General features: G+C 41.4%; 1 long non-coding RNA gene across 1 annotated transcript; it reads left to right on the plus strand.

Moving 5' to 3' along the window:
- Positions 1-1,705: 1,705 nt before the first annotated feature.
- Positions 1,706-7,016, plus strand: LOC138314954 (uncharacterized). The gene is made up of 3 exons (XR_011207442.1): positions 1,706-2,130; positions 2,987-3,072; positions 6,964-7,016. It is a non-coding gene; the product is annotated as an uncharacterized lncRNA (long non-coding RNA).
- The last annotated feature ends 4,763 nt before the right edge of the window (positions 7,017-11,779 follow it).

Here is an 11,779-nt window from a genome sequence, read left to right on the forward strand (position 1 = left end):
CTGTTTTTGATAGTGAAAAATTTCAGTTATAGATCTAAATGTGTGCAATAATTGCTTAACTAATTGTTACTTAGAAATCTATTGTGACAACCGCAAAAAAAATAATCTTTATAGAATAAACTGACAAGCATTATATCCGTTCGTAATTAGTCATCGTACATTATATTAGACAATCAGGAAATGGTTACTTGCCAGTGATAGATTTTTTGACCATTGAACTTAAACAAACAAACATTTCGCAAAAGAATATTTGCAGTATTGCAGATTGTGCGATGACAAATGCAAAATGACTAAGCAATGGATGAATGGGAAGTTCATATTTTTTTATATTTTGCGATGACTTAAAGAGAGAAAATTATTTAGGGCCAGATTACTTCCATTTTAGTTTTTTTTTTTTTTTTTAAATATCAGCATTCGCGGTTTTTTAGACTAAATGCGTCATTTCATAATACAGGAGAAATTTTGTATTGGTTCGATAACCTCCGTACAGCAGAGTTGTCACATGCGGATTTTTTTTATTTTTCCATACTCAACATCAGGTACCGTACAGCAGAGTTCGTGCACTTCGCTGATTTTGTTTGCTTCGACAAATCGTACGTCCAGTCTTTTGTGTTCGATAACCTCAACATCATACAGGAGATTTTGTATTGTTCGATATACCGTACAGCAGAGTTCGTGCACTCGGATTTTGTATTGCTTCAATCACTCAACTCAGTGTACAGCAGTTCGTGCACTCGATTTTGTATTGCTTCGACATAACTCAACTCAGGTAACCGTACACGTACAGCAGAGTTCGTGCACTCGGATTTTGTATTGCTTCGACAACCTCAACATCAGGTAACCGTACAGCAGAGTTCGTGCACTCGATTTTGTATTGCTTCGATAACCTCAACATCAGGTAACCGTACAGCAGAGTTCGTGCACTCGGATTTTGTATTGCTTCGACAACCTCAACATCAGGTAACGTACAGCAGAGTTCGTGCACTCTGATTTTGTATTGCTTCGATAACCTCAACATCAGGTAACCGTACAGCAGAGTTCGTGCACTCGGATTTTGTATTGCTTTCACAACCTCAACATCAGGTAACCGTACAGCAGAGTTCGTGCACTCGGATTTTGTATTGCTTCGATAACCTCAACATCAGGTAACCGTACAGCAGAGTTCGTGCACTCTGTTTTTGTATTGCTTCGATAACCTCAACATCAGGTAACCGTACAGCAGAGTTCGTGCACTCTGATTTTGTATTGCTTCGACAACCTCAACATCAGGTAACCGTACAGCAGAGTTCGTGCACTCTGATTTTGTATTGCTTCGATAACCTCAACATCAGGTAACCGTACAGCAGAGTTCGTGCACTCTGATTTTGTATTGCTTCGACAAAGTCAACATCAGGTAACCGTACAGCAGAGTTCGTGCACTCTGTTTTTGTATTGCTTCGATAACCTCAACATCAGGTAACCGTACAGCAGAGTTCGTGCACTCTGATTTTGTATTGCTTCAATAACCTCAACATCAGGTAACCGTACAGCAGAGTTCGTGCACTCGGATTTTGTATTGCTTCGACAACCTCAACATCAGGTAACCGTACAGCAGAGTTCGTGCACTCGGATTTTGTATTGCTTCGACAATCTCAACATCAGGTAACCGTACAGCAGAGTTCGTGCACTCGGATTTTGTATTGCTTCTGTTGGAAAGGACAAGTTCGTGCACTCTGATTTTGTATTCTTCTGTAGGAAAGTGATATTTTATATAGATTAAAGAACTGTGCACTTGTCATATATTTTGACGTTGATAACACATATATGTGGCTAACCGGACATTGAACATATATCACGAGTAAATAGCTCCAACACTAGTATGTACTGTTAGCCGCAGATAGCGTTTCTTTATCTAATCACAAGACAGAAGTCTACTTTACACACTGGACACTAGATGTTGCTGAAAGGCTTTTATTGTGTGGGTTTTCATTTATATATGGAGTCGCGTGAATTTCCACAAGTATCGCTTCTGTTTTTGTTTGTAAGCAAAATCTGCAAATCACGACACATCCTGCAAATCAGCTGACGCGCTGAATGGAAGCGAACTTGACGGATACATCTGTATTTATAGGCTAGATATGGCTAAGAATGGTGAGTATTCTATATCTTTTACAATATTGGGCAAAGAGATCTTTTTTTTTTTATTCTTTTTTTTTACATTGAACAGACATAACATATGATGAATTGACTATTTGATGAATGACAAATCGGTATTCTTCTTTGAAACGATGTGGTTCCTGAAATCTTAGAATACTATATGTTTAAGTACTTACCAGGTTATTTACTTGTGGTGACAGATCTTACAACTTAACTACCTGATAACTTTCGATTTCTGGATAGTAACATCTCTGCACCCACAAACTCCGATGTTAACGTGTTTGAGGCGTGTTCCAATTATCATCTTATTTGTGACAGATGTGAACTGTTACCAGGCGCATTAACAACTCCGGGTGTCTGAAGATGGAAATAACATTTATTACATCATAGGAAATAGCAAATATTCACTTTCATTTAGAATAAGAGGTCTTACTTTACCGGTGCTGTCTGTGTGTGGCCTATTTTTGTCTGTCCCTGACCTAGATTTATGTAGTTTGTGTTTTCGATGAAGCTTGTCACGCTCACTCCTCCCGAACACATGGTTCCATTACCCTATACTTATTTCAGAAGTTTCTCTGTAAATCTTACAATATAAAACTCGCTGAAAGGATGATTATATATAAAATAGAAATAAAAATGTTTACATGCACTGGCCGCAGTTTTTTTTCTCAGAGTACTGTACTCTAACTTGGTTTAACTTTTTAAAAAAAAACTGACACGCCCTCAAAATCACCATAGCTTTTGATGATGTGGTATCGTGTTTAGTTTGTGATTTCGTGCGAAAATTTCGGTATTTTCTGATGTTCAGTAGATAACTGCCGGTATCAGTAAAATTTAAATATGATTTTAGGGAAGAAAGAGAAAGTCAAGAGGTCAGGACCTCCCCAAATGAAACCAGGTTACGAGTACATTAACCCGGGTCAGGATGATCAGATGGTGAGTATCGGTGTGTGGCCGGTCACGATGATAAGATGGTGAGTATCGGTGTGTGGCCGGTCACGATGATCAGATGGTGAGTATCGGTGTGTGGCCGGTCACGATGATCAGATGGTGAGTATCGGTGTGTGGCCGGTCACGATGATCAGATGGTGAGTATCGGTGTGTGGCCGGTCACGATGATCAGATGGTGAGTATCGGTGTGTGGCCGGTCACGGATGATCAGATGGTGAGTATCGGTGTGTGCCGGTCACGATGATAAGATGGTGATGTATCGGTGTGTGACCGGTCACGATGATCAGATGGTGAGTATCGGTGTGTGGCCGGTCACGATGATCAGATGGTGGTGTGTGTGACCGGTCACGATGATCAGATGGTGAGTATGGTGGACCGGTCACGATGATCAGATGGTGAGTATCGGTGTGTGGCCGGTCACGATGATCAGATGGTGAGTATCGGTGTGTGGCCGGTCACGATGATCAGATGGTGAGTATCGGTGTGTGGCCGGTCACGATGATCAGATGGTGAGTATCGGTGTGTGGCCGATGAATCAGATGGTGGTCACGGTCACGATGATCAGATGGTGAGTATCGGTGTGTGAACCGGTCACGATGATCAGATGGTGAGTATCGGGTGTGGTGTGACCGGTCACGATGATCAGATGGTGAGTATCGGTGTGTGGCCGGTCACGATGATCAGATGGTGAGTATCGGTGTGTGGCCGGTCACGATGATCAGATGGTGAGTATCGGGTGTGTGGCCGGTCACGATATCAGATGGTGAGTATCGTGTGTGGCCGGTCACGATGATGTGGTGGACCGGTCACGATGATCAGATGGTGAGTATCGGTGTGTGGACCGGTCACGATGATCAGATGGTGAGTATCGGTGTGTGACCGGTCACGATGATCAGATGGTGAGTATCGGTGTGTGACGGTCACGATGATCAGATGGTGAGTATCGGTGTGTGCCGGTCACGATGATCAGATGGTGTGTAGTATCGGTGTGTGGCCGGTCACGATGATCAGATGGTGAGTATCGGTGTGTGGCCGGTCACGATGATCAGATGGTGAGTATCGGTGTGTGGCCGGTCACGATGATCAGATGGTGAGTATCGGTGTGTGGCCGGTCACGATGATCAGATGGTGAGTATCGGTGTGTGGCCGGTCACGATGATCAGATGGTGAGTATCGGTGTGTGGCCGGTCACGATGATCAGATGGTGAGTATCGGTGTGTGGCCGGTCACGATGATCAGATGGTGAGTATCGGTGTGTGGCCGGTCACGATGATCAGATGGTGAGTATCGGTGTGTGGCCGGTCACGATGATCAGATGGTGAGTATCGGTGTGTGGCCGGTCACGATGATCAGATGGTGAGTATCGGTGTGTGGCCGGTCACGATGATCAGATGGTGAGTATCGGTGTGTGGCCGGTCACGATGATCAGTTGGTGAGTATCGGTGTGTGGCCTTTAAATCAGTTCCCGTTTAGTCACCCACAGTCTAACAAATAGATAACGTGATGGAAATGCTTTTATTAATGAAACAATATGAAACCTAGTTCTAATCGCCAGTTCAATATACGTGTACGTGTGAGGTAATTGTGGGATACTGGTTATGTAGATAAAATAATCCAAAACAAGTACATGTACTATGACTTTATTTATATTCGCGCTCAGAGACAAATGTACCCATCACATTTGTAGGAAATAAATTAAGAAATATTCAGAGTCATCTTTGAAGTCTAAGACTTTGTTATTTTTTGTAATGTTTTGTTTTTATTCCTTAACGTCATATCAATAGCTTGACGTCATATCAATAGCTGACGTCATGTCAATAGCTGACACGCCATATGAATAGCTGACGTCATATCAATAACCGACGTCATACCAATAGCTGACGTCATATCAATAACTGACTTCATATCAATAGCTAAGACATATGAATACCCAATGTCATAGGAATTGCTTACGTCATAGGAATAGCAAATGTCATAGGAATAGCTGACGTTATATGAATAGCTGACGTCATATCAAAAGATGACGTCATAAGAATAGCTGATACCGTATCAAAGCTGACGTCATATCAATAGTCGACGCCACATCAATATCTGACGTCATATCAATAGCTGACGTCATATCAATATCTGACGTCATATCAATAGCTAAGACAAGAATGACCAACGTCATATGAATAGCTGACGTCATATGAATAGCTGACGTCAATCAATAGCTGACGTCATATCATTAGCTTCCGTCATATCAATAGCTGACGTCATATCATTAGCTAAGTCATATGAATAACCAACATCATATGAATAGCTTACGTCATAGGAATAGCTGACGTCATATGAATATTTGACGTCATATCAATAGCCGATATAATTTCGATAGCTGACGTCATATCAATAGTTATCCTCATATCAATAGCTAAGATATCAATAGTCAACATCATATCGATAGCTGACGTCATATCAAAAGGCGACATCACATCAATAGCTGACGTCATATCAATAGTCACGTAATATTAATAGCTGACGTCATATCAATAAATTATGTTATATAATATAACTTGGCACCCCACAGAAAGACTAACAGAGGGAGAGTGAATGGGAATGAATGAATATGTCCTGAGAGAGATAGTGAGAGAAGATCTAATATTATTACAAAACTTCTTTATTAGATGTAGTAAAGCGAGAAAGAGAATGAAAGGGTATAAATGAGGAGAATCTAATGCCAAAATGAAAATAAAAGTATGAGAAAAATAATACGACAGAAAAAAAGTACGATGATGAAATGGCTCCATGCCAGAGGCACGAAATATAACATAAATAGATCAATATTAGACTAGACATTAACAGCACAATTTAATAATTACTAATTTCACTACATTTAAGATTAAACAACTCTTTGTTTTATTTCATTAACTTAATTTAAGTTATTTTTATATATATTTAAAAATGCTATTTTTTACGAGTATTATTTATATATGATCTGACTATGCTATGTATTTTAATACATGACGAGCCAATTAGCTAGCGTCATATCAATAGCCGACGTCATATCAATAGATTATTTCATATCAATAGCTGACGCCATATCAGAAGCTGACGTCATATCAATAGCTGACGTCATATCAATAGCCGACGTCATATCAATAGCTGACGTCATATCAATAGCTGACGTTATATAAATAGCTGACGTCATATCAATAAATCATGTCATATCAATAGCTGACGTCATATCAATAAATCATGTCATATCAATAGCTGACGTCATATCAATAGCCGACGTCATATCAATAGCTGACGTCATATCAATAAATCATGTCATATCAATAGCTGACGTCATATGAATAGCTGACTACTATAGCTATCTCCATGCACCATATTACCAGATCGATTTGCACACTCTACCTGGTTATTTCATACAAGGTGATTACAAGCTTCGAAAATTAAGGAAACATGTATTGAAATGATGGAAATAAAGATAGGTGACATAGCATAGTTACCAATGTTGAGATGGATGCTTGGTTCCGTTCAACTATAAATAAAGGGTCTATGGGGTATGTCTGACCACATCAATCTCTATGTATTATTTATTCCATATCAAAGAAACACAATTTAACAAAGCATAAAAAATTGTGGATATGGATGTGGCGCAGAAGGCGCAGGTATGTTTGGTTAGGCGATTGGGTGCCGTAGATCGTGAGTTCGAGGCCCGGATAGGGCACGAGTTAATAAATTGTCATGCTTTGTTAAATTGTGTTTCTTTGATATTCTTTATTTACGAGCACGTTGTTAAAACAGCATGCCACTCTCTTCAAAACTCTTTTCAAAGTACATCTATGTGATATCAGACAGATTTCTGACATATTGAATCTTTATCTATCAAAGGAAATTAGCGGATATTATCCTAACACTATGAAGACGGCGATTGTATGGATATTTATTGTTATTACGGCTGGTATCCTTCGACTTTTCTTTTACTGGTACCCACATTTGATGATTAAATGTTCCCATACTCGATGTGGCCTACACCAAGCTAGTGTTGTCATTTTGAAGGTAAGCATTTTATCTTTGACAAACCTATTTCAACGCATTAAGATACATTATATCTATGTTTGACTTATCACTTCTGTTATAAAATGATTTCGCCAATGTAATACCTTTTCACTGAGTTCTTACCTGAGAATATTTAGCAATGTGTGCATATTTAAAAAGACTTCATCTGATTAACCACATCTTAATCAGACACTTACCCCTATTTACCTGTTTGTTTGTATGTTTAATAATATTATTTGTAATTGCACCCTAACGTGTACATTGTTATGTGATTTTGAATATAATTTAATTATGAATGCACTTTGTATAGCCTAAAGTAAAATAAAATGACAATGTATTAGACATGGGATAGAGAAAGTGATAACACTTAAAGATGCTTCACCGCTGACAATTGACATTTTTTTCACTATCAAAAACACGAACAGACGATTTAGTATCTTTCTTCAGTTACAAAAGTTACTTACTTTACACCATTACCACCATTGAAAAGTTTGAGCTTCTAATTTCATTTCAAGTGTAAAGTTACAAAAAATAATTAATTGCATCCCGAAAAAAATCCGTGACGCTATATCCTATATGGAATTAAGTATTGACTGCGCATGCACCAAAGGCAAAATAATGCCATACAAACCTAGCATCCTGAACACCTGTAGAAGGTAACTCGGTAAGTACTCGTAACTTCTCCTTCCCAACCACTGACACCTGTAGAAGGTAACTCGGTAAGTACTGTAACTTCTTCCTTCCCAACCACTGACACCTGTAGAAGGTAACTCGGTAAGTACTGTAACTTCTCCTTCCCAACCACTGACACCTGTAAAGGTAAACTCGGTAAGTACTGTAACTTCTCCTTCCCAACCACTGACACCTGTAGAAGGTAACTCCGGTAAGTACTGTAACTTCTTCCCCCCCCCCCCTCCTTCCCAACCACGACACTTGTAAAGGTAACTGTAGTACTTTAACTTCTCCTTCCAACCACCGACACGCTGTATGAAGGTAATCTCGTGTAAGTACTGTAACTTCTCCTTCCCAACCACTGACACCTGTAGAAGGTAACTCTCGTAAGTACTGTAACTTCTCCTTTCCCAACCACTGACACCTGTAGAAGGTAACTCGGTAAGTACTGTAACTTCTCCTTCCCAACCACTGACACCTGTAGAAGGTAACTCGGTAAGTACTGTAACTTCTCCTTCCCAACCACTGACACCTGTAGAAGGTAACTCGGTAAGTACTGTAACTTCTCTCCTTCCCAACCACTGACACCTGTAGAAGGTAACTCGGTAAGTACTGTAACTTCTCCTTCCCAACCACTGACACCTGTAGAAGGTAACTCGGTAAGTACTGTAACTTCTCCTTCCCAACCACTGACACCTGTAGAAGGTAACTCGGTAAGTACTGTAACTTCTCCTTCCCAACCACTGACACCTGTAGAAGGTAACTCGGTAAGTACTGTAACTTCTCCTTCCCAACCACTGACACCTGTAGAAGGTAACTCGGTAAGTACTGTAACTTCTCCTTCCCAACCACTGACACCTGTAGAAGGTAACTCGGTAAGTACTGTAACTTCTCCTTCCCAACCACTGACACCTGTAGAAGGTAACTCGGTAAGTACTGTAACTTCTCCTTCCCAACCACTGACACCTGTAGAAGGTAACTCGGTAAGTACTGTAACTTCTCCTTCCCAACCACTGACACCTGTAGAAGGTAACTCGGTAAGTACTGTAACTTCTCCTTCCCAACCACTGACACCTGTAGAAGGTAACTCGGTAAGTACTGTACATGTAACTTCTCCTTCCCAACCACTGACACCTGTAGAAGGTAACTCGGTAAGTACTGTAACTTCTCCTTCCCAACCACTGACACCTGTAGAAGGTAACTCGGTAAGTACTGTAAGTACTGTAGAAACTTCTCCTCTCCCAACCACTGACACCTGTAGAAGGTAACTCGGTAAGTACTGTAACTTCTCCTTCCCAACCACTGACACCTGTAGAAGGTAACTCGGTAAGTACTGTAACTTCTCCTTCCCAACCACTGACACCTGTAGAAGGTAACTCGGTAAGTACTGTAACTTCTCCTTCCCAACCACTGACACCTGTAGAAGGTAACTCGGTAAGTACTGTAACTTCTCCTTCCCAACCACTGACACCTGTAGAAGGTAACTCGGTAAGTACTGTAACTTCTTCCCAACCACTGACACCTGTAGAAGGTAACTCGGTAAGTACTGTAACTTCTCCTTCCCAACCACTGACACCTGTAGAAGGTAACTGTAAGTACTGTAACTTCCCACCACTGACACCTGTAGAAGGTAACTCGGTAAGTACTGTAACTTCTCCTTCCCAACCACTGACACCTGTAGAAGGTAACTCGGTAAGTACTGTAACTTCTTCCCAACCACTGACACCTGTAGAAGGTAACTCGGTAAGTACTGTAACTTCTCCTTCCCAACCACTGACACCTGTAGAAGGTAACTCGGTAAGTACTGTAACTTCTCCTTCCCAACCACTGACACCTGTAGAAGGTAACTCGGTAAGTACTGTAACTTCTCCTTCCCAACCACTGACACCTGTAGAAGGTAACTCGGTAAGTACTGTAACTTCTCCTTCCCAACCACTGACACCTGTAGAAGGTAACTCGGTAAGTACTGTAACTTCTCCCTTCCCAACCACTGACACCTGTAGAAGGTAACTCGGTAAGTACTGTAACTTCTCCTTCCCAACCACTGACACCTGTAGAAGGTAACTCGGTAAGTACTGTAACTTCTCCTTCCCAACCACTGACACCTGTAGAAGGTAACTCGGTAAGTACTGTAACTTCTCCTTCCCAACCACTGACACCTGTAGAAGGTAACTCGGTAAGTACTGTAACTTCTCCTTCCCAACCACTGACACCTGTAGAAGGTAACTCGGTAAGTACTGTAACTTCTCCTTCCCAACCACTGGACACCTGTAGAAGGTAACTCGGTAAGTACTGTAACTTCTCCTTCCCAACCACTGACACCTGTAGAAGGTAACTCGGTAAGTACTGTAACTTCTCCTTCCCAACCACTGACACCTGTAGAAGGTAACTCGGTAAGTACTGTAACTTCTCCTTCCCAACCACTGACACCTGTAGAAGGTAACTCGGTAAGTACTGTAACTTCTCCTTCCCAACCACTGACACCTGTAGAAGGTAACTCGGTAAGTACTGTAACTTCTCCTTCCCAACCACTGACAACCTGTAGAAGGTAACTCGGTAAGTACTGTAACTTCTCCTTCCCAACCACTGACACCTGTAGAAGGTAACTCGGTAAGTACTGTAACTCTCCTTCCCAACCACTGACACCTGTAGAAGGTAACTCGGTAAGTACTGTAACTTCTCCTTCCCAACCACTGACACCTGAGATCTGTAGAAGGTAACTCGGTAAGTACTGTAACTTCTCCTTCCCAACCACTGACACCTGTAGAAGGTAACTCGGTAAGTACTGTAACTTCTCCTTCCCAACCACTGACACCTGTAGAAGGTAACTCGGTAAGTACTGTAACTTCTCCTTCCCAACCACTGACACCTGTAGAAGGTAACTCGGTAAGTACTGTAACTTTCTCCTTCCCAACCACTGACACCTGTAGAAGGTAACTCGGTAAGTACTGTAACTTCTCCTTCCCAACCACTGACACCTGTAGAAGGTAACTCGGTAAGTACTGTAACTTCTCCTTCCCAACCACTGACACCTGTAGAAGGTAACTCGGTAAGTACTGTAACTTCTCCTTCCCAACCACTGACACCTGTAGAAGGTAACTCGGTAAGTACTGTAACTTCTCCTTCCCAACCACTGACACCTGTAGAAGGTAACTCGGTAAGTACTGTAACTTCTCCTTCCCAACCACTGACACCTGTAGAAGGTAACTCGGTAAGTACTGTAACTTCTCCTTCCCAACCACTGACACCTGTAGAAGGTAACTCGGTAAGTACTGTAACTTCTCCTTCCCAACCACTGACACCTGTAGAAGGTAACTCGGTAAGTACTGTAACTTCTCCTTCCCAACCACTGACACCTGTAGAAGGTAACTCGGTAAGTACTGTAACTTCTCCTTCCCAACCACTGACACCTGTAGAAGGTAACTCGGTAAGTACTGTAACTTCTCCTTCCCAACCACTGACACCTGTAGAAGGTAACTCGGTAAGTACTGTAACTTCTCCTTCCCAACCACTGACACCTGTAGAAGGTAACTCGGTAAGTACTGTAACTTCTCCTTCCCAACCACTGACACCTGTAGAAGGTAACTCGGTAAGTACTGTAACTTCTCCTTCCCAACCACTGACACCTGTAGAAGGTAACTCGGTAATGTACTGTAACTTCTCTAACTCTTCCCAACCACTGACACCTGTAGACCTGACAAGAAGGTAACCTCGGTAAGTTACTGAAATTATACGTTCTTTTGCATACCACTGACACCTGTAAAAAAACTCCTCGAGAATGGAGCGAAAACTCCAGACGTTTTCGAGACGTCACAATAGAGACATTGACGGTGCGTATTGATTCGGAAAAAAGAATCCCTTGAAAAACCACTAGAATGTTACATTTAAACATACTTCCCAACCACTCATTTTCAAAACAACCATAGAATTAATTTACTTGTAACTTTCTCCGTTCCAACCACTGACACCAACTCGG

The sequence above is a fragment of the Argopecten irradians genome, chromosome 1, assembly GCF_041381155.1.
Source record: "Argopecten irradians isolate NY chromosome 1, Ai_NY, whole genome shotgun sequence".
In the NCBI taxonomy this organism is placed as follows: Eukaryota; Metazoa; Mollusca; class Bivalvia; order Pectinida; family Pectinidae; genus Argopecten; species Argopecten irradians.